Source organism: Lemur catta, chromosome 10 (assembly GCF_020740605.2).
Source record: "Lemur catta isolate mLemCat1 chromosome 10, mLemCat1.pri, whole genome shotgun sequence".
NCBI lineage: Eukaryota > Metazoa > Chordata > Mammalia > Primates > Lemuridae > Lemur > Lemur catta.
The window spans coordinates 87,293,786-87,315,456 of record NC_059137.1 but is presented as its reverse complement, the minus strand read 5'-3'; the positions used below and the strand labels follow the sequence as shown (position 1 = coordinate 87,315,456).

General features: G+C 55.4%; 1 protein-coding gene across 7 annotated transcripts in view; it reads left to right on the top strand.

Moving 5' to 3' along the window:
* The window catches only part of LOC123645861 (semaphorin-4D), a 102,913-nt gene that overhangs the window by 50,724 nt on the left and 30,518 nt on the right, over positions 1–21,671 (top strand). For 2 of the 7 annotated variants that reach the window (XM_045562370.1, XM_045562369.1), the window contains exon 3: positions 17,215–17,291. The exons of 2 other annotated variants lie outside the window; for them this stretch is intronic. The gene's annotated coding sequence lies outside the window, so the exon portion shown is untranslated. Of the gene's footprint in view, positions 1–15,416; positions 15,738–16,492; positions 16,847–17,214; positions 17,292–21,671 lie in introns of those variants that run through there. 3 more of the 7 variants (XM_045562367.1, XM_045562371.1, XM_045562374.1) reach the window with 3 other exon arrangements.

Below are 21,671 nucleotides of genomic sequence, written 5' to 3'. Positions count from 1 at the left end.
AGATGGAGGAAGGGACCACAGGCCCAGGAGTACAGGCAGCCTCTAGCAGGTACTATAAGTAAAGGCAAAGAAACATATTCTCCCTAGAGCCCCTCAAGGAGCACAGCCGACCCCTGCCTGGATTTTAGCCCAGCCCTGTGTGGGATGTCTAACCTCCGGAACTGTAAGATAATACATTTTTGTTGTTTTGAGCCATTAAATTTGTGGTAACTTTTTACAGCAACCGTAGGAAACCAATACAGCTCCCTTGAGAAATGGTCTTATCTTTAAACGAGCTTCACAGCTACTTAGACGAGGAAGACAAAACCCTCAGTGAGCAGCAGAGAAAGTGTGGAATCTGAGGTGAAATTGCATCATACAGATGAGTGGCATTCCAACTTCGGTGTGTGCCAGGGTCACCCTGCTTGTGCACGCTCAGTGGGGCCGTGAGGCTGAGGGCGGAGGCGTGCCCACCTGCTGCTATTCCGGGACAAGCTGTGGGTGGCGCTGTCTGGACTGCAGGCGCTGTGTGGCTTTGGGATGCAGAGTGCTCAGGAGGGGCTGGGAATCCTGCCCAATCACAAAGGACAGGTAGGATTTAATGACAGGAAGAAAAGGGAGGGTGTGTGTCTTGGGGGGCCCCCGAGGGAGGGGACAGGAAGTGTGGCAAGGGCTTTGCTCAGCCCCAGCTCACCGACAGGGAGCTCTCCTTGGAAGGGGCAGGTGTCAACTGTTAGGCCAAGCTGGCCAGAGGTCGAGGGCCACAGACCTCGCTTAGTTGCTCTCCCTTTTGCAGCACCCTGCCTGCCCAGGAGACCTTTCCAGGACGTGTGCTGAGCATGGGTTGTCTTCTTCCCGGGCCAGGCAAGGGCCACAGTCCATGAGTGTGCAGAAAGGAGAGGGCCGTGTGAACAGGCTTAAAAGAAAACCAGTGTTTCCTGTTTGGTGTGCCTGGGAAGTGGAACATGCCCAGCAACGCCAGCCTGGGCAGCGGCCCTGCAACCCTGCCACTGACGGTGCTCGAGGGTGGTGAGTGGTGTCAGGTGCAGGGTGCTCAAGGTGCTGAGGCGTAGCACTGTTGGCACAGGCAGGAATGTGCTTTTCCTGGACCTCTTTGCAAAGTGCTCTAAGAGGAAAGGGGGCTGAGGGCTGTTGTCGGTTGTCAACTATAGTAGTTGCAGGAGCACACCCTGCTACCCTGCCCCGGCCCGGCACCTGCACAGCTCGCCCCTCCCTGTCCCCTCCAGCCCCCAGCCTGGGCTCTGCTGTGCCCAGGCCGTCCTCTGCCTGTAGAATGGTGCTGCGCCCACTTCCCCAGCAAGTGGGGCAACGCCGGCTGCTCCTCGGGACTCAGGAGCACATTTTTTCCTGCTGATATGTTTGGGGTTAGGGGGTTTGGCATCTTCGCCCCGCCTTGGCAGCTTAGCTTTTCAAGCCATGCAGCTGTAGATGTGCCTTCTGTTAGGGAGGCCAGTGGGTCTTTATTCCTTTGTGGATGGGTATTTTTGGCTTGTTCAGGGCAATTCCTGAAAATGCAGTGGTCTAAGCGTTAGGTCAGCACTTTCCTCCTTGTTCCTTATCAGGTTGGGTCAGCAGGATGCCATGCCCATGACCCTGTGAACTTGGTGTTGGGTAGAGATTAGAGTCCAGTGATTAGACATTATGTACTCAGAGTGCATGTGTGTGCGTGCGTGCGTGCGTGCGTGTGTGTGTGTGTGTGTGTGTGTGTGTGTGTGTGTTGGGTGGGGGGTTAATGTAAGAGCAAGCCTGAGAAAAATTGTCACCATTTCTGCCAAAGGTGGTGTTGACATAGCCCATGCACATGCTCTCTGGGTGAAGACCATGCCAGACGCTGCCCCGGAACCTGTGCAGAGGAAAATCCCTCCCCCCACAAGCCAGGAGAGCCACCGGGGCCAGACTGTTCTCTCCGACCTGCAGGCTGCAGGACAACGCCAGCCCCGCCCTGGGGCACAATGTGGTTTTCATCACTTCTTCATTTATTTCAGAATATATACGTACACTTGTGTGCACGCCCCATACAAACCACACATGCACACCGCACACACTGCACGTACACACATACACAACACACCCATGCATACACACCACACCTCACAGCACATACCGCACACACCACACCTCACACACCACACACCCTTACACACACCCCAAATACACACACACACACATACAGACCACACACGCACACTGCACACATTGCACGTACACACATACACAACACACCCATGCATACACACCACACCTCACAGCACATACCGCACACACCACACCTCACACACCACACACCCTTACACACACCCCAAATACACACACACACACACACCACACATGGCAAACGCACACCACACATAGGGCACACCACACTCACACATACATACACCACACACCACACGTCACTCTCACATGTTGTGTTCCAGCCGATCTTGGATCCCTTGTGGAAGTCAGCCTGGAGTTTGTGGCGGGCAGATCTTTGTGGGGAGAGTGAGTCTTAGCCCAGAAGATGCCCGGCAGCTTCTGCTGATGTCTTCCCTTCCGGAAGTTTCCTGGAGCCCGGCTTGCCCCTAGACTGACTGCTGGCTCCCTTTCCTCCACTTGTTTCCTGCACGCGAGCTGGGGTGGAATGCAGCTGCGGATCGTGGAGCTGGGTGGACGGGCTGGGCTTCACTGGCACCGGGTGACCACGTAGACTGTCACGTTTCGGCTGCTTTGGGGCCAAGGTCTGGCTGGTCTTAGAACATGAACAGCTGGAGACGATGTCGTGTGTGCAGTGCCCACTCTCGGCACTCTGTGGTGAGCTCCGTGTTGGCCAGCAGCTCCTGCAGGGAGGCAGTCCAGGCACGCCAGCGTTGTGCAGTTAATGTACAAATTTCTGCCTATGTTTGCACGGGGTTCATGGAGCTTTGTCACGGTGTCCCATGTCGGACGCACAGAGGGGAGAAGCACAGCTCTGGCTGGAGCTGTTGTGGTGTGACCAGTGTGTGGTGCAGAGCCAGGCGTGGCACACTGGCACCAGCAGCCTTTGAGAGAAACAGCCCCACGTGGTGGCGACAGTCCGTCTGTCTGCTGCCCGTGGTTGTCTCTGTGGCTGCACTCATGGGGGACTCGCAGCAGCCTGGGGGTCACGCAGCACCCACGCCCCAAGCAGGGCTGACACGTCGGCACTTAGGCCCCGCCGGCAGCCAGTGTGGAGTCTCCGTGAGGCGCTGGTCTGCATTCTCTTGCCCAGGATGTGCCAGGGCACTCGGCAAGCTCCAGAGCCGGCCCTGCCGCGCTCCCAGCCACTGTGCACTCCCGATGGCACTCCTCGCTTGCACTGTGGCGACGGGGGTCCCAGAGTCCCAGTTTCCCCATGTCCTCGCCAACTCTCCTTGTTCTCTGGTTTTTGGTCCCGGCCACCCCTTGGGTACGAGGTAGGTGTTTTTGCTTTTTACCTTCATTGTCACAAGGCCGGCAAACATCATTTGCCTGCAGTACCTAAGCCTCCCCTACTGTTGGGATCTGCAAGTCTGCAGAGGTATATCCCTGTACTGTCACCGGTGCTGGAGGCAAAGCACGGGAGGCAAAGTGCGGGAGGCGAGGGAGGCGAGGTGAGGAAGGCGAGGCGAGGGAGGCTGGGGGGGGGAGGTAGGGCGAGGGAGGCGAGGGGAGGGAGGATGGAGAGTGGGTGGTCTTAGTGTTGCCCTCAGGATGCAGGAGCTGGAAGGAGCCCCCCACGGGGCTTCAGGCAGCCCTTCCGAGCCTTGCTGTGAACTTCACCATCTGTTAACAGCCTCTTGCCCTCAGATCTCGCTCCGAGTCCCCAGGGGTCCTGTCTACCTCTTCAGGCACATGTACCAGCCCACCAGAACAGCACAGGGAGCCACCGTGGTCAGTGTCAGTCAGGGTTGGCCGCTGCCTGCTCAGACCACCTGTTACTGGCTCCCGGCCTTGACGCAGCGTTTGTGAAAAGCCCCTATGCAGTTTGCACCTGTGTACTTGTGTGAGGTTGTGGATCCACATGTTTTCCTCCGACTGTCAGTGTCGTGGGAGCAAGGGCCGTGGAGTTTGCCTGCCACCGAACCCCAGTGCCTGGCATGGGGCTGGCACCTGGTGGCCCCCGGCAGATGTTGGCTGGAGGGCGGATAGAGCAGGGCATGGCAGAAGCTCGGAGCCCGCCTGGCTGCGGGGCGTTGCTCTGTGCTTGCTGTTTCCTTTCCCTTTATAGACTCCAATGGTTCTTCATTTCTTCTGAGGCTCCAACCACTTAGTACTTAGTTCTCCAGATGCAGCCGCATGTAAGATTGCAGTTGCAAGATTGCGGATGGCCTTTTGACTTGGTAATTCTCTGACAGATAGTGATCTTGGTGATGGCCAGGGCTGACTCATACCAGTTACTAACTTTTCTAGAGTGTTAAATTGATAAGAGGATTCCCGAGCCAATGCAGATGTCCAGGCCGCTGCTGGGGAGGTGCTGTGGGTGGCAGCTCCACGCCCTGCAGTGGGCCTGGCTCCTGGGTAGCTAGGGAGTGGGGGCAGAGAGCCAGGGCCCTCCGTGTTGGCACCTGGGAAGGCTGCACCGTCCCCTAGGCATGCACGTGGCCAGCAGGGGAGCTTCCCTGTCCTGGCTTCTGCAGGCTGGCTCTGTGCAGGCCCTCATTCTACCCTCCATACATCATTTCAGTCTTGGTGCTTTGGAATACAAATTCCGGTCCTCTGTCAGAGACTCTTTTGAGCACAGATTGGGCAGTAGGTTGCTCTGGGGGAGGTGGCATTCCTGTGGTCAGGTGCTCTCCAGGTGACAGGTGCTGCCCTGAGGGACAGGAAGTGAGAGTCAGGCCAAGAGTTGGATTTTCTTGTGCCCGGGTCAGACTCTTGCCCTGCCTGATCAGCTTCTCCAGGGAAATGTCATTGTAGGAAGAGCAAAATGCCAAACCTGGGACAGCTGATTTTTAACTCTTGGAAGGGTTAGGCGCTGCTGCAGTGGTGTGGGCTACAATGCGACAACCCCAAGACATTCTGCAGTAGTAAATTTTAATGATACTGCTACTAATATTAGTAGCTAACGGTTACTGTGTCGAGTGGTGTTATAGATAAGCCCCGCACCGTTTGAGGCCAGCTCTGTCACTGACGGAAACCCAGTGGCAGAGGGTTAAGTGGCTGGTGAGGATGCCTGGCGCTTGCCTGGGAGGTGGGCTGCTTCGCCCCGCTGGCTGCGACTCCCGTGGGGGGATAAACCAGTGAGTGAGAACTCGTCCAAGAGAGCAGCACACGTGGGCTCAGACACAGAGGAGGACCGGTGGTGAACCAGAGCCCCCGCAAGGGTCTGGGTTGTGCAGATCCAGGGTGCCTGCGGGAGGGGCTGGGAATGTGGGAGGGGCTGGGAATGTGTCCCTGAGGACGACAGGAGTGAGCCTGGGGCGTTTGGGGCTGCCTCCCATTTGATGTGGGGTGACCTGGGGTGAAACCATCAGAAGAGAAAATCTGGGGGGAAACTACTATTGTTTGTAAGCAGCATAATTGTTTATAAAAACAATACTAAAAAATGCCTAATGTATAAAAATTAGAAGATACAGGCAAGTCCAAAGAAGATATTTAAAATGCCCCTAAAATTCCGTCTCCCAGAACTAAGCACTGCTGGCATTTTGGTGTCCCTTCTGGAGGTTGCTTCACCTTTGTGTGCAGGTGTCTCAGGCACGCCCGCAAGCTCACCTGCAAAAGCAGGAGCCGGCTGGAGGAGTCAGCGTGGGGGAGACCTCCCCCTCCCCTGGCTGTGACCCTTCAGGATTGTTTGTTTGTTTTCCGTAAAAAGCTTGCACTTAAGTGCTGTTTTATCTTCTCCTCTTTGCATTTAATAATACATTGTGTTTATCTGTGCTTGTCAGTAAACATGGACTTGCATGGTTGCTGCTGCATAGCTTGCTGTAATCTTACTGTTTATTTAACCAGTTCCTAACCGTATTTGGAGCATGGAATTTTTACTGTGAATGCAACGTGGGATTATTTTGAGTTTATGGGATTGCTGAGGCCAAGGAAATGAACCTGTCAGATGCCCTCCAGACAGCAGAGGCCGTTCCTGCCCTCCCCGGCGAGCCATGACTTGGGTCCCTCTTCCCACCTGGGAAGATGTGGCTGTTTGTCCTGCCAGCCCGGCCACTGCCCCGTACTGGCCCCTGCCCTGGGTGGGGCTTTGCAGCTGGCAGCAGCCAGCCTCAGGGAGGGAGTCACAGTCAGTCATGTCCCACTGAAGATTGGGGGTGTCTAGCCCACCTGGACAGTAGGGCCACACCCCTCAGCGCAGGTGTGTGTGCGGGGCTGTCTGGCAAGATGCTCTTGGCTTTTGGTGTGGAGGGGTGATGGCTGCTGGGGCTTTTCTGGCTGGCGCCTTAGGAGAGTATTGCTAAAAACTTCCTTCTGGTTCTGCAACTTTGTGGAATATTTTCTGACCTCCCAGTAATTCCTCTCCTTGTGACTGTTTCTAGAACCTTCTGTCACCTTTAGAGGATTTGAGTGTGATCTGCCATCCCAAGCTGGGGGCTGTCCTGCTCAGCCAGACTTGCGACTGCTGCCGTCTGCCCACTGGTCAGGGTAAACCAGCAACTTTGGGAACAGGTTTCACAGTTGCAGAGTTTTACTGAGGTTTATCGTTATTTGAGTTTTCATACTACCCCGTTTGACACAGCTTGCGCTGAGCAGAAACCTGCAGCCGCCTTCTTCTGAGCATTTAACTGGCCACTCTTAATCTACCGAGTGGGCTTTGGTTTGTGAATTGTTTAATTTCCTTCTTATGCTTTTTGTCTAAAGCTAGCCAGGGACACACAGTGTGCACTGTCGGATGGCCTGCGCTTGTGCATTTATGCGGAGTAGCATGCTCCTGCCTTTCGGTGGGGGGCAGCCCCTCCTGGGGTGGGTACCTGTCCCACAGCCTGGAGGTTCTGTGCAGCCGAGGTCTGGCCAGAGCTCAGGAACCTGTTCTTCATAAAGTGCCCACTGAACTCCTCCCTTGGGGCAAATTTGAGATGTTGATAATGAACTGGCTTTAAATGAGCACAGTTCAGCCCAGGTGTGTTCAGTAACTGGGTTTGGCCGGCTGGCTCCGTCTCTGACTCGAGGTGTGAGCTTTCCCTTTCCAGGTCGGTGGTGGGGTTGGGGTGGGCCCTGGGTCAGACGCTGAGTGTCAGACACTGGCCCGCCCCCAGCACTGGTGTGGCTTCCAGAAGTTTCCTTGGTTTTCTTATCTGTGAAAGCGGGATAGAGACAGTGTGGCTCTGGTCGCAGAGCTGCGGGAAGGGGCCCTGTGAGAAGTCAGCACGTGACACGCAGCATGTGCTCAGCAGGCGCTGGCTGCCACACCACAGCTGTTGTCCATGTCCGTGTCACTGTCTCTGGGTGACCTGAATTGCCTTCTTCCTGGCCCGAGCAGGTGCTTGCTGTGGGGGCAGCTGATGCCTCCTCAGTGTTGTCTCCTTTGAGCAAAGCTAAGACCGAAGGCTCCCTGGCAACAGGAGTGAGCCAGGGCGGCCGCCGGGATGGAAAAGCCAGGCCCACCCAGGGCCACTCTGTCCACTGCCTGCTCCCAGGCTGCCCTGTGGGCGACGGGCTTTTGGGGAAGGAGCTGGGGCCGTGCGTGGCTGTGTGCACTCTTGTTGGACGTACGTCTGTGACCGAGGCCAGGACTGAGTGCGGAAGGGGAGACGCACCCAGGGACTCGCGTCTGTCCTCGGTGTTCTGGACCTCTGGAGCAGTCACACAGAGCCTGTGGTGACTTCAGCGTCTCCGGCAACCCTGAGGGACTCCGTGGGCAGAGCCTGGGGGACACGAGGAGCCTGGAGCATCTGCTTCCCTGTGTACTTAACCTGCAGCCAGCCTGTGCTGGGACTTGTTTTCTGCTCTTCTGGGTGACATGTCATTTGGGGGTGTGCCCACCACCTTGCACCTAGAGGTGGCTTGGCTGAGGTCCCTGTAGGGGATCGTGGTCCCGGTGCAGGGGAAAGCACCGTCTTGGCAGTGGTGGGCCCAGCCGCGTGCAAATTGGCTGCCTGCGAAGGCACCAGAGGGGCTGGGAGGCGGTCAGCGCTGTGTGACCTTGAGCAGGCTCCCTGCCTGTGCCTCAGTTTCCTCCTCTCTGGTGAGAGGATCATAAGGCTGGCACTATTTTGAGTCTGAGCAGGCTCTTTGCACAGCCGGAGCCATCACTGTGCCGCTGTGTACAGAACGGGCTGTTCCACAGGTAGAGGAAACGGATCATTTTCTAGCCGCGGAGTAAATCCCGTGACCAGAAAACAGGTGAGGGGAGCCTGGTGATTGGACCGTCTGCAGCCTTTGGGTATGTATGTGTCTCACCAGAGAGTCCTGAAACGGGGCCCCCGTCTGTGCTCCGGTGCTCGGTGTGGAGCCCCTTTTGCTGGCTGGTGCTGCCTCAGGACCCGTGTTTGGGCCCAGCCTCTGCCCTGGCACCCGCATCTGTCCCCACACCTGGGGTGCTGGGGGAGATGGCATGAATGGGGCTGGCGCTGGTCTCTGCTGCACGGGGCGGGCTTCTCTCTAGCAGCACTTCGGCTGTGGTCCGGCCCAGTGGCCTGAGGCTCCTTCAGGGCCGTGTCATCATGCTTGCACAGGGACGGGGTGGCAGGGCCATGGGTCCAGCTGTAGCTGCAGCCGCTGTGGGGCTGGGCAGCTTATCTTGGTGTGAGAGTGTTCTAGAACTTCTAAATCTTTTAGTTGATTTGGGTTCCTGTGACTTGTGAGGCTCAGTGCTCCTGACTTGAAATGGGGAGACAGCTCTGTCTCGTCCATGTGTCCTTCTGCCGCGTCCCTAGTGGTGAGGACAGCTGGTCCCTGGGAGGAAACACGCCTCTTTCAGGGGCTGGAAAAGAGACAGCACAGTGGCCAGTTAGCCCCCTGCCGGAGCTTTGGACCTGGAAGATGACTGTGCATGGGCAGCAGTGACAGTGACTCACCAGCCCTCCCTACATGTGGCCCACCACGTCTCACACATTCTGAATCATCTGGAAGGTGACATGCAGCTCAGAAAGGAGCCCTCACCGCCGTGGAGCGGCCGCTCTCTGGAAAGACAGCCCCGGTGCAGGCCCCGCCGGCCCCAGCCCCGAGGCCCAGGCTCTCTGAAGTCGGCCTGACTGAGGTCCATGTGGAGGGGAAACCGACGGGGAGCTCCAGCCCGACAGGACCACGTTCCGGTTAGCAGTGCATGAAACATGGGTGAGGTCCTGTCCCGTTTGGAGGCTGTGCCGTGAATCCCCAGAATTCAGGGCCCGCATGGTCACTTCAATGAGTGATCCTTCCTTGGACTTCATTTCATGCTGGGAGGACAGCAGTGGTCACCCCCCAGCCCCTGCCGTCCAGGGGAACAGGGGTTGTGTTTCTCTATGAGAGTCACCTCACCCGGGTCACAACCCCCACCCCATCCGCAGTCAACCTTCTTGCAGCGTCTGCAGCAGTTGGGGTCAGACAGACTCGAGTGGCTGTATCCTTTTATGTTGTTTCCCTGGTATAACCCCCCGGGTAGGGAGTTGAGGGAGCCGCCTTGCTTGGGCTGGAAGCATCTGGAAGGGAGGAGAGGAAATGTCAGCTCCCTAGAGCTGCGAGGGAGGGTGGGTTATTGGGGGTTAGATTAGGGGATTGATTATAATTCACTGGATTAGAGTGAGTCAACCTCTAACCCAATACTGCTTTCGTGACGTTTCGCTGGAGGGTCATTTGGATATTTGGAAACTGGAAACTAATTGAATTCTGGCTATCAACATGGAACCAGTTGTACAGTGAGTGTCTTAGTGGCAATGGGAGAATGCTGATGTGTCCCCATTGGGGACAGGCCTAGGTCTCTCCAAGGCCAGGTGTGGCCCTGTGTCTGCTCCTTCCTGTTGTGGTTGACTCTGCTGTTTCATTTTTAGTGCTTTTGTGACACCTGCCACTGCCCACGCCATCACTCGGCCCACTGTTGATGGGACATGGGCTGCTTTGGTTTGAATATGGTTAAGAAGCTGCAGAGTCTCAAAATAACGATCTCTGTTGAAGTTGCTCACCCTGATACTGAGGATGTAGGCGCCAGTGCATTGGAGTCGGGGCTGCCTGCACGTGGCGTCTGCATATGATGGTGAGGCAGGTTTAGAGAGTTTAAGGTCAGCGCTGACGTGGCAGCTGGCAGCCCCAGATGGTGGGATGGTGCACATTCTTTGGTTTCCTGCCAGGAGTGAGATGAACCTGGGATCTCGAGGAGCTTTGGCTGCAGTGTGTGGATTCTCCCGTGGGTTTGCCACGCCGAGCTGAGGCTGGCAACAGCCATGGCCTGGGAAGGGAGCCTCGTGTTGACTCAGGCCCCTACCAACTCGATTTTGGTTACAAACTATGGTCACACTGGCCTAACTTTATAATTTTGGTGTATATTTTTAAGGAATCACTGAAGATGAAAGAAAAGAGAGTGGCATTTTGTGGCTTTGAGTCTTAAAAAAGAAATCCCCACTTGGACCTGGGCCTGTCCCGAGGCTCCTAGGCCTGACCCTGTGGCTGTCCCTGTACCACGGCAGGGTGGGGAGGCCTCCTCGTCACCTTCGCAGCTGGGCTGGGAATGGGGGCACTGGGCCAGGGGGACTCCAGCCTGGAGGAAGGTCTGGTCCCCTGTTGAAACTGAAATGTGCCCCCTGTGGACACTTGGGGGGAACCAGGGACACCTCTGGGTGCAGGGTGCTACCCCAGGCACCCCACAGTCCTAAATCAGCTCAAGGTTCCAGATGGTTCTAGCAGGCTCTGTGATGTTTTTACCGCTAGCAAGTGGTGACGAGAAGGAGCCATCACGTCTGAAGCACCTGTCTGTGCCCCAGTGTCCCTGGAGGAGGAAGTGGCTGGATTGGGCGTATGGGGCATCCGCTCAGAGCACCACTGCAGAGCACTGCTCTGTGGTCGCTGCAACCCCAGCCCAGGGAGAGCATGTCCTGGACCTTCTTGCTCTGCCCTGAGGACCACTGCGGGACCGGGAGCGAGTCTCAGCACTCGTCAGAGGCTCCAGATCATTGCATTTTTATGAGCCTGTTTTTCCTCCTGGCAGCAGGGCCATAAAACCTGTCCCCAGTGGGGCACACTGGGTCAGGGGGTGTATGTGCAGCCAGCAGGGTCATACGGTTGCGATGTCACACTCGTGTCCCATTGTTGGACAGCAGGCTTGTGGGCTCTGGTTGCTCAGGTCTCTTGGTGTCCACCCTGGGAGGGGTTTGTTCAAATGTCAAATATTGCGTCAGTAAGTAGGTGCACGCCCCAGGGAGTTAACAAATGTGGGAGACAGGAGCAGCCCTTCCCGATTGTCAGTGCCACACGGTGCCCCGAGGGGACTCAGCTCGACCCTGGGAGGGCCAGCAGGATGGTCACTTCCTCACCTTCCCCTTCCTATTCATTTTTCTTCCTCCTTGCATTTCCCCCGGAGACCCGGTGAGTGAAACCTGTCTGGTTGAGGCCGCTGTTTCCCAGAGGACAGGTCTGTGGTCACCCTGACATGTGAGCTGAGCTAGAGCAGAAGGCCAGGATTTCAGCAGGCGGGCGTTGGTGGCAGGCAGGGACTTGCACAGTGGCAGGGACGTGTGCAGTGGAAGCAGCAAGGCCTGGTGACACTGGGAAGGGCAGGCCGTTTGGCGAGGCGCAGGCTGATTCTTGGGCCTGGATCCAGTTGCGTGGGCTGCTCTGACATCAGACAGGCCCTGGGCTTGCCAGGGAGCTGCTAAATCAGAATGTTGGGGGGCTGGGCCTGGGCCACAGATATTCTCAAAGCTCCACAGAAAGGGTGGAAAAGTGTGCATCCTCCAAATTGTAGGCCTACCTTGGGGGACACAAGATTGGAGGCTGGGCCTTCCTCTGCGAGTCCCGGGGAGAAATGGAGGCTGTTGAGCAAGAGGACAGCATGATGCAGGCAGTCCCGTAAGGAAAGCGACAGTGACAGTGATGGCCGCGTGCAGGGCCTGGGGACGGGGCCTTCCTCACAGTGGCAGGGACCAGGTGGAGGCTGCTCAGGAGGGGTTTTGGCAGGAGCTGTCTGGTAGCGCTGAGGGTGTGAAGGAAGGGGGACGGGTGGGGACATTGGGGAGAGACGGGGTCAGGACGGGAAGAGGGTGCTGGACGGTCAGGACTTGGTGAGGCAGGAAGGCGATTGGAGGGCTGGCGTAGGGTTGCAGTCAGAGAAAGGGGACACTTAGGTGTGGGGGGGAGTTCTGAAAGAAAGGGCTTGAGCACGTTCGAAGTCAGGAAACTTCTCGGATTTGAACCGTTTCAGGCTCACGGAGCTGAGAGTAGTAGTCAGAGGCAAGGTCGTGGCCGCGGGTTTCGAGGGGAGCTGTTGGTGTGGGCGCGCGTGCACCGCAGAGGTGAGACGGGCGCGATTGGCGTTGGCCTAAGAAACCTCCCTCTCCCTCGCTGCCTTCCGTTGGGATGCGTGGGTGTGGCTGTGGGGTTCCTGCCGGGCCTTTCCCCACGTGGGTCCCCCGCCCGTGCACAGGAGGATCCTGCCATTTTATACCGTCGGGACTAAGGCCGGGTCTGTAGTGTGGGTGTGTGTGTGCTTTGCAAGTCCTGGTCTGTGCAGTGTCATCCTGGAGGTGGGGCTGCGTCCTGTCCTCTGCCAGGGGAGCAGCTGAGGGAGGGGAAGTGCTGGGGGCAGTGGCCTGTCCCCGGTCTCACAGCTGGGATGTGGCAGCGCTGGAACCTGGTCGGGACAGGCTGGCCTGGGAGCCCACTGCAGCCTCCACACATGGCGCCTCGCTAGTTAGGGGGCCAATCAGGAAGCACTTAATCAAGGTGTCTAACTAGCTGGGAAGAAGTGTAAAAATGTTTGCGCTAGGCGAGTTGTGTTTTATGGCATAGATTGTACTTGCTTTCCAAAAATTACTTCAGCTCAACTAACTGGAAAAATTTAGAAGAGAGTCTAATGGAAATAAATCAAGGAAGTTATGCGTGGTTATTTCCCAGTCGGTGGAAGCAGAGCTGTCCGTGTGATGAGTGGCGGTCCTGAGCCTCTATTCCACTGCTCCCCAAGCGTAAGCCGGCAGTTGCACCCTGTGACCGTCCCCCTGTGTCCTCTGTGTGGTGCTCAAAGCTCTAAATACCATTTTGAACATTCCAGCTAGAAAAGGTTTTTGTTCAGGTTTTGCTGGTGGTTAAAATTGGTCTTTAAAAAAATGAATTTTAAGTGGAAAATTGGAAGCAATAGGAATGCCCAACATTATCATTTAATTAGCCATTACGGGCTGCTAAGGGCACTGCCTATTAATAGATAGTGTAGAGTGACACGAGAGACGCTCGGTGCAGAGACGCGAGATGCCATATGCACAGGGGCCCTCCACCCGCCCCCCCACAGGCCCCATCCTCCCTCCTGGACCCCAGGTCTCCATCTTGCTGCCACCTGCCTGGGAGCCTGCCGCTCCCACCTCCTGTGTCCTGGAGCAGGGAGGGCCCTGCTGCCACCCTGTGCAGTCACAGCGCTGCCCTCCTGGAGGCAGGGGCCAGGATTCTGCCATCTCCGTCTGACCTGGCACATGTCCACCCCGGCACACGTACCCTGCCCTCCAGATGTGACCACTGAGTGAGTGAGTCAGAGTGTCTTAGAATGAGGAATTCCAACAAAATGTCAGAACGGCCAGAAGCGTATGTCAGGCCTGTCTGCTCTTCTCGAAAACTTCCATTTTGTTGAAATCCTCTGGGTTAAACTTGCTTCCAGGAGATGCAAGTCGCAGGGTCTTATCAATAGTCTCCATAACCTGTTTTTTAATATCGGCAGAAATGTTTTCTTCTCTGGCCTTTGTTAAAGTCTTTAAATTTTCTATAATTACTATATCTTCCTTTTGATATCAGATTAGAAACATTTAAATTTGAAAACTACTTGCTTAAGGTAAGAGTTCAAAAAGTTCTAAGGAATCCAAATTGTGAAAAATGAAGTGCACCCCTGTGACAGATTCTAGTCACCCACTGCCAGTAGGTCCGTGGTTAAATTGTGATGTTGTCCTTTTAACTTACGTGCACACACACGCACACAGGAAGACAGGCACACACCGTTTGCCTAACAAGTGGGACGCACTGTACGTACTGTTGGGAACCTTGCTTTTCTTCCTTTCTTTGTTTTTGCCTTTCACAGCCCTCAGGCAGGAGGGAATCCTACTGTTTACTGAACAGTGGATCTGGGCCTCCCTTTCATGTCAATGGCAGCTTTATTATTGTTATGAGTTACGCAGTATTTCATCAATGGATGTCCCACATTTTGTATACCAAAAAACTTACGTATGTACTCCATATGCATGTACGTATCCACGTAGACACACACACTGATGGACTTCTAGGTGTCTCCTGAGTTTTCCTGCTGAATAGCCTCATACCAGCCGTCTTGCACACATGGGAGAGACCCACACTGAACTCGTGGTGAACTGCTGAGTCAGAGGATCGGGACGTGGCATCTTGGCACCTGTTGCCCCCCAGGGTGGCAGGAGCATGCTGCCCAGCCCTCACCTGCACTTTGTAGCCAGGCTGTCTAATGGTTGCCCTTCTCAGCGATGTTCAGTGGCATTGGGGTACAGCGTGCAAACCCACCCGGTTGGAGTGTGTGCGGGAGTGCCGACGGCAGCGGAGGGTCCGCTGTTGCGCCTGCGTCTGGGCTGGATGAAGAGGTTGAGCAGAAGGGGCTCATGGCCTCCTCCCCATCCGCTGACCACCACAGTAACGCTGCCCATCAGTGTTTCTAATCTTTGCTTCCAGGAGTCTGTGGACATGCACCCAGGCAAGCCCCAGCACCGAGCCCCCAGCCCCTAAGTGTGCAGGAGGAGGCCGGTGGAGCCCTTGGGCACCGTAGGGGGATGGGTCAGATGTGCTAATAGCCCCACTTTGTTTTTTATATCTTGCTGAGTCTCCTTAGCGGGGCAGGTATAACTGGCTTCATCTCACAGGTGGTAAAAGTCATAGTAAGTACTGCCTAGTGCTTTGCCAGGTCCCAGATGCTATTTCAAGCTCTACACGTAGATTAATTATGGATCCTCATCACAATCAAATGAGGTGGGTACTATAATATGAGTGTGCCCACTTTCTGGATCAGGAGACAGAGGCCCAGAGAGGCCCAGTAACTTCCCCAAGAACACACAGCTTGGAGGAGCCAGGCCTGGAACCTGGGTGGTTCTGACTGCAGAGCCCCCTGCCCTTGCCCCTCCTGCCTGCATCTTTATACGCCGAGGGGGCTCATGTTTGCGGAATGGAGGCCCGATGAAGGCCGCTGCCTGCTGCCATATCCTCTAAACAACTGCTCTCGAGGCTGGGTGTCAGAGCCGGCGCTCTCCGCGAGGGCGTGTGGGAGGGACAGGAGGCCAGGCCCCTCCGAGTGAGAGGGGAACATTTCCCTTCCTGGATTGATTTCATGCCTTTATTTTGTGAATGGGCCTCGGTTTCTGGTGAGGAGTAGGGAGCTGCAGTTAGAACAGCGCAGGGCGTGGTGGCAGGAGGGGCCTGTGTCTTGGTTCTTCACTGTGGTGGGAACTAATCTCACCTGTGGGCTTTCGTGCTGAGGAAGAGGAAGCAACGCCTCGGTGAAGGGGGAAGCTATGAGGCTGTGACACTGGTTTCCTGAGGCCGGAAGCGTGTGTCTTCACTCAGGAACTCGGGGCTGCGGCTGCTGGGGGAGGCTGGACGCGGACGCCGGGCTGGGAGGCGGCGAGCGGGGGTGCTGGGCCTCCCAGTTGTCGCCGGCTGTTGAGCACAAGACGGGAGCTGCTGGCGTCTGTTGCTGGGTGAGGATGCTGCTGTGTGTCTTGTCCAAACCACGGAGTGAGCAGTCCTGGGTTTTTATCTACTGAAGTGACAAAGGCTTATTTACTATCTGGAGAAGAGAAGTTTTTCCGTTTTAAAGTTCTTGGCATTCACGTTATTTACCTAAACCTCTTACTCAGGCGTCACCCCTCCTCCTTTCCCGTGAAGTGTTTTTGGTGTGACCCCCACAGCTGCCGTCCCTGCTGCCGTGGTAACAGGTGGCTGCGGTGCTCTGCAGGTGCTCGCGTACCCGCCCGGCGGCGGTGCCCAACGGGAAGGCATGATTCCGGGTCCTGGGTGGATGTGGCCTTTTCCAGGACGCTCCCATAGCTGCTCAGGTGGAAGACCCCAAAATCAGTCTCTGGAAGCTCTGTGGTGGGGGAGGGCTTAATAAATCGTGATTGTGCTGGTCGCTGCCCCGGTGGCTCATTTGCTAACTTTAGATGTCTGCTCAGGGTTCAGAGGCTGTGTCAGACATCAAGGGGCCGGGGGACTGCGGCCATGTCCGAGGTCCCGCTTCCTGGGGGCACGCAGGGCGTCTGCGGAGGCGGCAGCCAGGGAGCGAGGGTTCTGGGTGGGGGGGGGCGGGGCCTGCACCTGTTTCAGGGAGAGCCGCCTCCTCCTTAGCTGGCTTTAGAAAAAGAGCAGTGATTGTATAAGCTCTGAAAGCAAAAGGAAAATAAGCCAGAAAACATCTCCCCACCACAGAATATGCCGGAGTCTGATTCTGAGGGTTAACGATTATGTGGATCATTTGTAAGCCAGGAGGGACCAGTGTCACCGCTCAGCCAGCCTCTGAAGGTCCTCAGTCCTAGCGCCGCTCTGGTTTTGTGGTTCTGATTCTCTTGATCCCGTCGTCAGTGATGTCACAGGGCTCAGAGACACCTGTCTTGAGGGCTCTGTCCCACACTGTAGAGAGGACAGACATGCTGCAGCCACCTTGCCACTCCACAGTGGGCATTTCCTGTTTGGCTTAAAAGCAGCCATCAAAAATAAAAGAGCGTCTGTTTGGTTCTTGGAAATATATGTTTCCGAATTTTCCTCCTTTGCCTTATGAAGATGAATCTTCAAGGATATGTACGTATCTGAAGTAAGTAGACAATTAGACAATACTGTTTTGATTCACGGACTCTCTGCTAACTGTGATGGTGGGTCATATTTGAATGGATTATTTTGCCAGACAGCGGCTGCAGTCAGGGCCTGGGACCAGCTCCTGCACCGCAGCCGCAGCAGTGACAGGCTGGGCTGTACTTCCCCTCTGCTGGGCCCTCACTCCGTCTGCTCCAGCACTCACAGCCGGGCTGATCTGGGTCGGAGAGTCATCTGCCAGGGCGCCCAGAAGTTTTTTTAAAAATTGCAAGAGTTTTTCTTCAATGCCAGGAGTGATCAGCATCACTCCTGAGTTTGTGAGGAGGGGCAGTTTAAGGGCTTAAGTATCCTTGTTTCCATTATTTTCAGAGCAAAGATTTCTGAAGAAAAGAAAAAAGAGTTCTTTGTAGAAAAGACTGGAAAGTTTTGAGAGACACAAGATACAGGTAAAATCACTTTGTTTCATGATCTATACTCTCAGTTTAGAAATGTTGATACCTTTAGAAGCGTCAGGTGGGCAGTTGGTGGGTCCTCGGTCCCTGCACATTCTTCGGGGCAGAGATTTGGTTTGGACTTGCTGCGTCCCCTGGGGTCAGCACAGGGAGGCAGGTGCTGGGCCCCAGCATGGTCTTTCTTTTCCTTCCTCTCTCATCGTTTTGCCGCACTCTCCTGCTTCTTTCCTTGTCTCTCCCTCTCCCTGCCCCGGCTCCTCCCTACTGGGTCCTGGGCTTGTTATGTCTCTGCAGAGCTGTGGGGCTCAGCCCCTGGTGTAGGCACGAGAAAGCTTGTGTTCCTCTTCTGGGGCTGTGGGCAGGGCATTGGTAGAGTGCCCTGTGGAAACATGGAAGAGGCTCTCCATGTTTTCCTGCCCTGGATTTGGGCCATATTGTAGTTTTAATTTTGATCAACTCCAAGCCGTGTATTGTCAGTGTCAGAGGGAAGGGAGATAACCAGGTTAATTTGTAGAAACAGAAGGAAAACCCCCATCTTCCCTCCATGCTTTTCCTGTTACTCACGTGTCGTGAGTGGGCCCTGCGAGGTCATCGATTCTGCTGCATTTAAAGGGTGCTGCGTCCGTGTGCACCTTCCTGGTCCCTGCACGTGGACGGCAATGAAAACACAGCTTCACTGCCAGGGAGACTTAGCATTTTCTATGCTTATTTGCTGGCTATATGCATATATTTTTAATAAATTACCTGGTCCATTGGGGTTCTGTTTTTCTTACATTTCTTAGATCACTTTATTAGGAATTCCAAGCATTGGCACTTGTGTTACAAGTTTTTTTTTCTCTTTCGTCTTTGGATTTTGTCACTCTCTTTATTTAAAAAACATATTTTGGAATCTTTAGGTGCAAGGAAATTGAAGCAGGGACAATTTGATCCACTCTGCGCTGTGCTAAGTGGGAAGAGAATTCCGGTGTGAGAGCCCAGGACCGGCCCCTCCTGCAGGGCTTCACTGTGCTGTTCCAAAGAGCGTGCAGTATGTGCAGGGAAAAGGAGCCTCATTTTTAATGGAAACGCAGAAGGTTGAAAGACAGGGCAGGGAGTAGTCACCTAAACCAAGGAGGGTTGGCACACGGGAATTGCGTGCACGGGCCGCACGTGGCGGCGGAGGCTTTGCCTCACAGGCATGCTGGCTCTAGTGCGGCACAGTGGCACGCAGTTGGTTTTGTATCTTAACACACGAATTTTCAGAGACATAGTTTTTTAATGTATTAAAATTCTTTTTACAAAGCAATACGAAAGTATAATTCATTTTTTTAAAAACAGAAAAACTGAGTTTCTTGGCTATTCTCCTCCTCCCCATAGGCAACCACTGTTAAGAGTCGGATGTGTGTCCGCATTTGTGTGTGCGCGTCTGTGTCTGGTGTGTGTGTCCCTGTGTGTGTGTGTTTGCATGTAGATCACCGTGTCCTCTCTTGGCGCAGTGTGGGCTGTACTTCCCAAGTCGCCCTGCGCTGCCCCTGGCGTGCTCGGGAGGGTGTCTGCGCTCTCAGACGGCACAAGTGCACCTGCCTCGTCTCTGTCCCGGGCGGCATCTTCCTCGCATGCCTGTCACCAGCCCCTGCCTGCGGAGCGTCCCTGGCTGTCAGCTTTTACTGTCACGGATGGCACTGCAGTGGTCCTCACACACGCAGCCTTGTGCAGGGTTTGTCTTTGGGGCTGCTCTCCGAGACTGCTGGGGACAGGAGTGGGATGTTGGGAAAGTTCAGGACCACCCCAGAAGTCCTTACCCCACACCTTCCCCAGCACTGGCCAGCAGCAGTCTTTTAAATTTCAGATGGCCTTGTGGCCAATAAATGGTCATTTTATTTTAATTTACATTCGTTTAGTTATATTTGAAGGTAGGAAAGTTTAAGGTATGGGAAGATAAGAATGCAAATAAATTCCAATTAAAGCAAAACTTTTCCACACTGTATTGTTCACGTAATTTTGCCCACCCTACAGGTCAAACACTGGGGACTAAAGAGCCAGTTTTAGTGGCATTTCAAAGGCTCTCCCAGTGTAAATGGTGTCCGCTGGCCTTCTGGAAGCATCTCTGTGGGTGTGTTACATCTGGTGCTGTGCTCCCCACAGCAGCAGCAGCCCCCAAATTGAGCCGCCGCCTCAGTCCGCTCAGGCTGCTCAAACAAGACACCATAAACCGGGTGGCTGGGTAGCTTATCAACAACAGAAATGTATTTCTCAGTTCTTGAGAATTCGAAGCTCAAGATCAAGGTGCTGGCAGATGTGGCGTCTGGTGGGCTGGCTTCCAGCATCATAGATGGTGCCTTCTCATTGTCCTCGGGTGGAGGAAGGGCCGAGGGAGCCCTTAGGGGCCTCCTTATGAGGGCAGTAATCCCATTCCTGAGGGTTTCACCCTCATGACCTCGTCACCTCCCAAAGGCTCCAAAAACCATCACATTGGGGGTTAGGATTTCATCATACAGATTGGGGGGACACAAACATTCAGACCACAGCATCACCATCGAAAGATAGGACACCAGTCGTCTCTTCAGGGACACAGGGTGAGCGCAGTCCTGCCCTGGGAGCTGGCCACCCACTTCCCAGTACGACCCCTCACTGTCTCCAGGAGCCGGTGTCCAGCCTGGAGACTGGTGGCCGTCCTGGAGACTGGTGGCCGTCCTGGAGTGGACAGCGGGGCGACGCTAGGCCGGCAGGTTATCTTGATTTCTCGAGGGCTAGTCTGTCTGGGCCCAAGGACACGTGCACTGTCACACACCCTCCAGAAAGGGGCAGTGTTGTCTGTATCCCAGTGCAAGAGCAGAATGATGCCACAGGTGGCATGACTACGTCGCTATGACGGTGCCCCTGCTGGAGGGCCCTGCTCCCCTCTGAAAGGCCCAGTTCCTGCCCCTGCTCTGCTTGCGTCCCTCGTGACACTCTTCTGTTGACATGGCTGATGGGTTTTTTGTGTGTCCAGCTTGCCTGCAACCCCCTGTCCCCTTCCCTGGGTTTCCATCCAGCGCACAGCGCACCTAGCGAGCACTCAGGTTTGGGGAGTGATGGGGTTAGAGCATGTCTGAGACATCCTGGCTGTGGCTCGCCTGCCACCGCGAGGCAGTGGCTGGGGGTAAAGCGGGCGTCTCTGCTGTGGTCCTGGCCACCCCCCGTGCAAGGTGAGTCCGTCCCTGCGTGAGACTCCAGGGCTGAGTGGGCGCCCGCAGAGCTGGTGCTGGTCTCTGGGGACCATGTGAATTTCTAGGAAAACTGAAGTTGGAACAATCGACTGTTATGCTTGTGACCAGGGGGCTTCTGAAACCCATTCCTGATTCCTGACGGGATAAGGCCATTTGTGCTCAGTTTGCAATGCAGCGACCGCAGCACCGTAACTGCGGGTGGGGGAGGGGAGCCTGGGATGGGCTGCGGGTGGCCAGGCAGCAGCGTGGCTGGGTGGCTGGGGAGGGCTGTGGTGCTTTCTGCCCCCAGCACCGGCTGCCCAGCTCGGAGGTGACGGGTGGTGACGACGTGTGCACTGTCCTGGCTGCAGTCAAGCTTCCCCCACCCTGTCTGGGCAGACCCTCTGGGATTAGAAATAAGAAACCAGGGCACGTTCCCCATTGGTTGTCAGCTGTGGGGGCAGAGATCTTGGTGACGACCACCCGTGTCGGGTCCGCTAGTCCACAGCTGTGCCCGAGATCCCCTTCACGGTCTCCCTGGGGTGCCAGCAAGGGCGCTTTAATGTCGGTTTAGCATCCTGTTGCCAGGGAATGCTGACACCTTCTGTGTGGTGTGACTAGTGTCCCCTCTGTGATCTACCCCAGCTGTCAGACAGCAGATCCAGGAAGGAGCCGAGACATGGGTGGCTGGACGGACCCCAGAGGGCATTTTTGTCCCTGGTTCCTGCCTTCCAGGACCCTGTCTGGCAGTCACTATTCACATCTGAGACGCAACATTAGATCAGAATTTGTACGCTGCAGCAGAGTAGGAGCACACGCACATACACAGATGACACACGTACGTGCATGTACACACCGACACAGATGCATGCATATACATATGGCGTGCACACACAGATGCACATGCGGTGCACACAGATGCATGTGTGTAGGATCACACAGAAACACATACACAGATGCACACCATACGTATATGTACACACACAGACACACATGCACTCTGGTTGCTGGGTACTCCTGTTTTCTCTGCTCTGGCCTCCTGCCTCACACCCCTGGGGCAGGGTGCTGCCGTCTGACAAGTGCTGACAGGCGGGGGGTGAGGAGCTCAGAGCCCTCTCTGAGTTCCATTCTCCTGACATTTAAAGTGGGCTAGCACTCTCTGTGTGAGCAGCACAATTACGTGTAAGTAATGGGAGTGACATTTCGT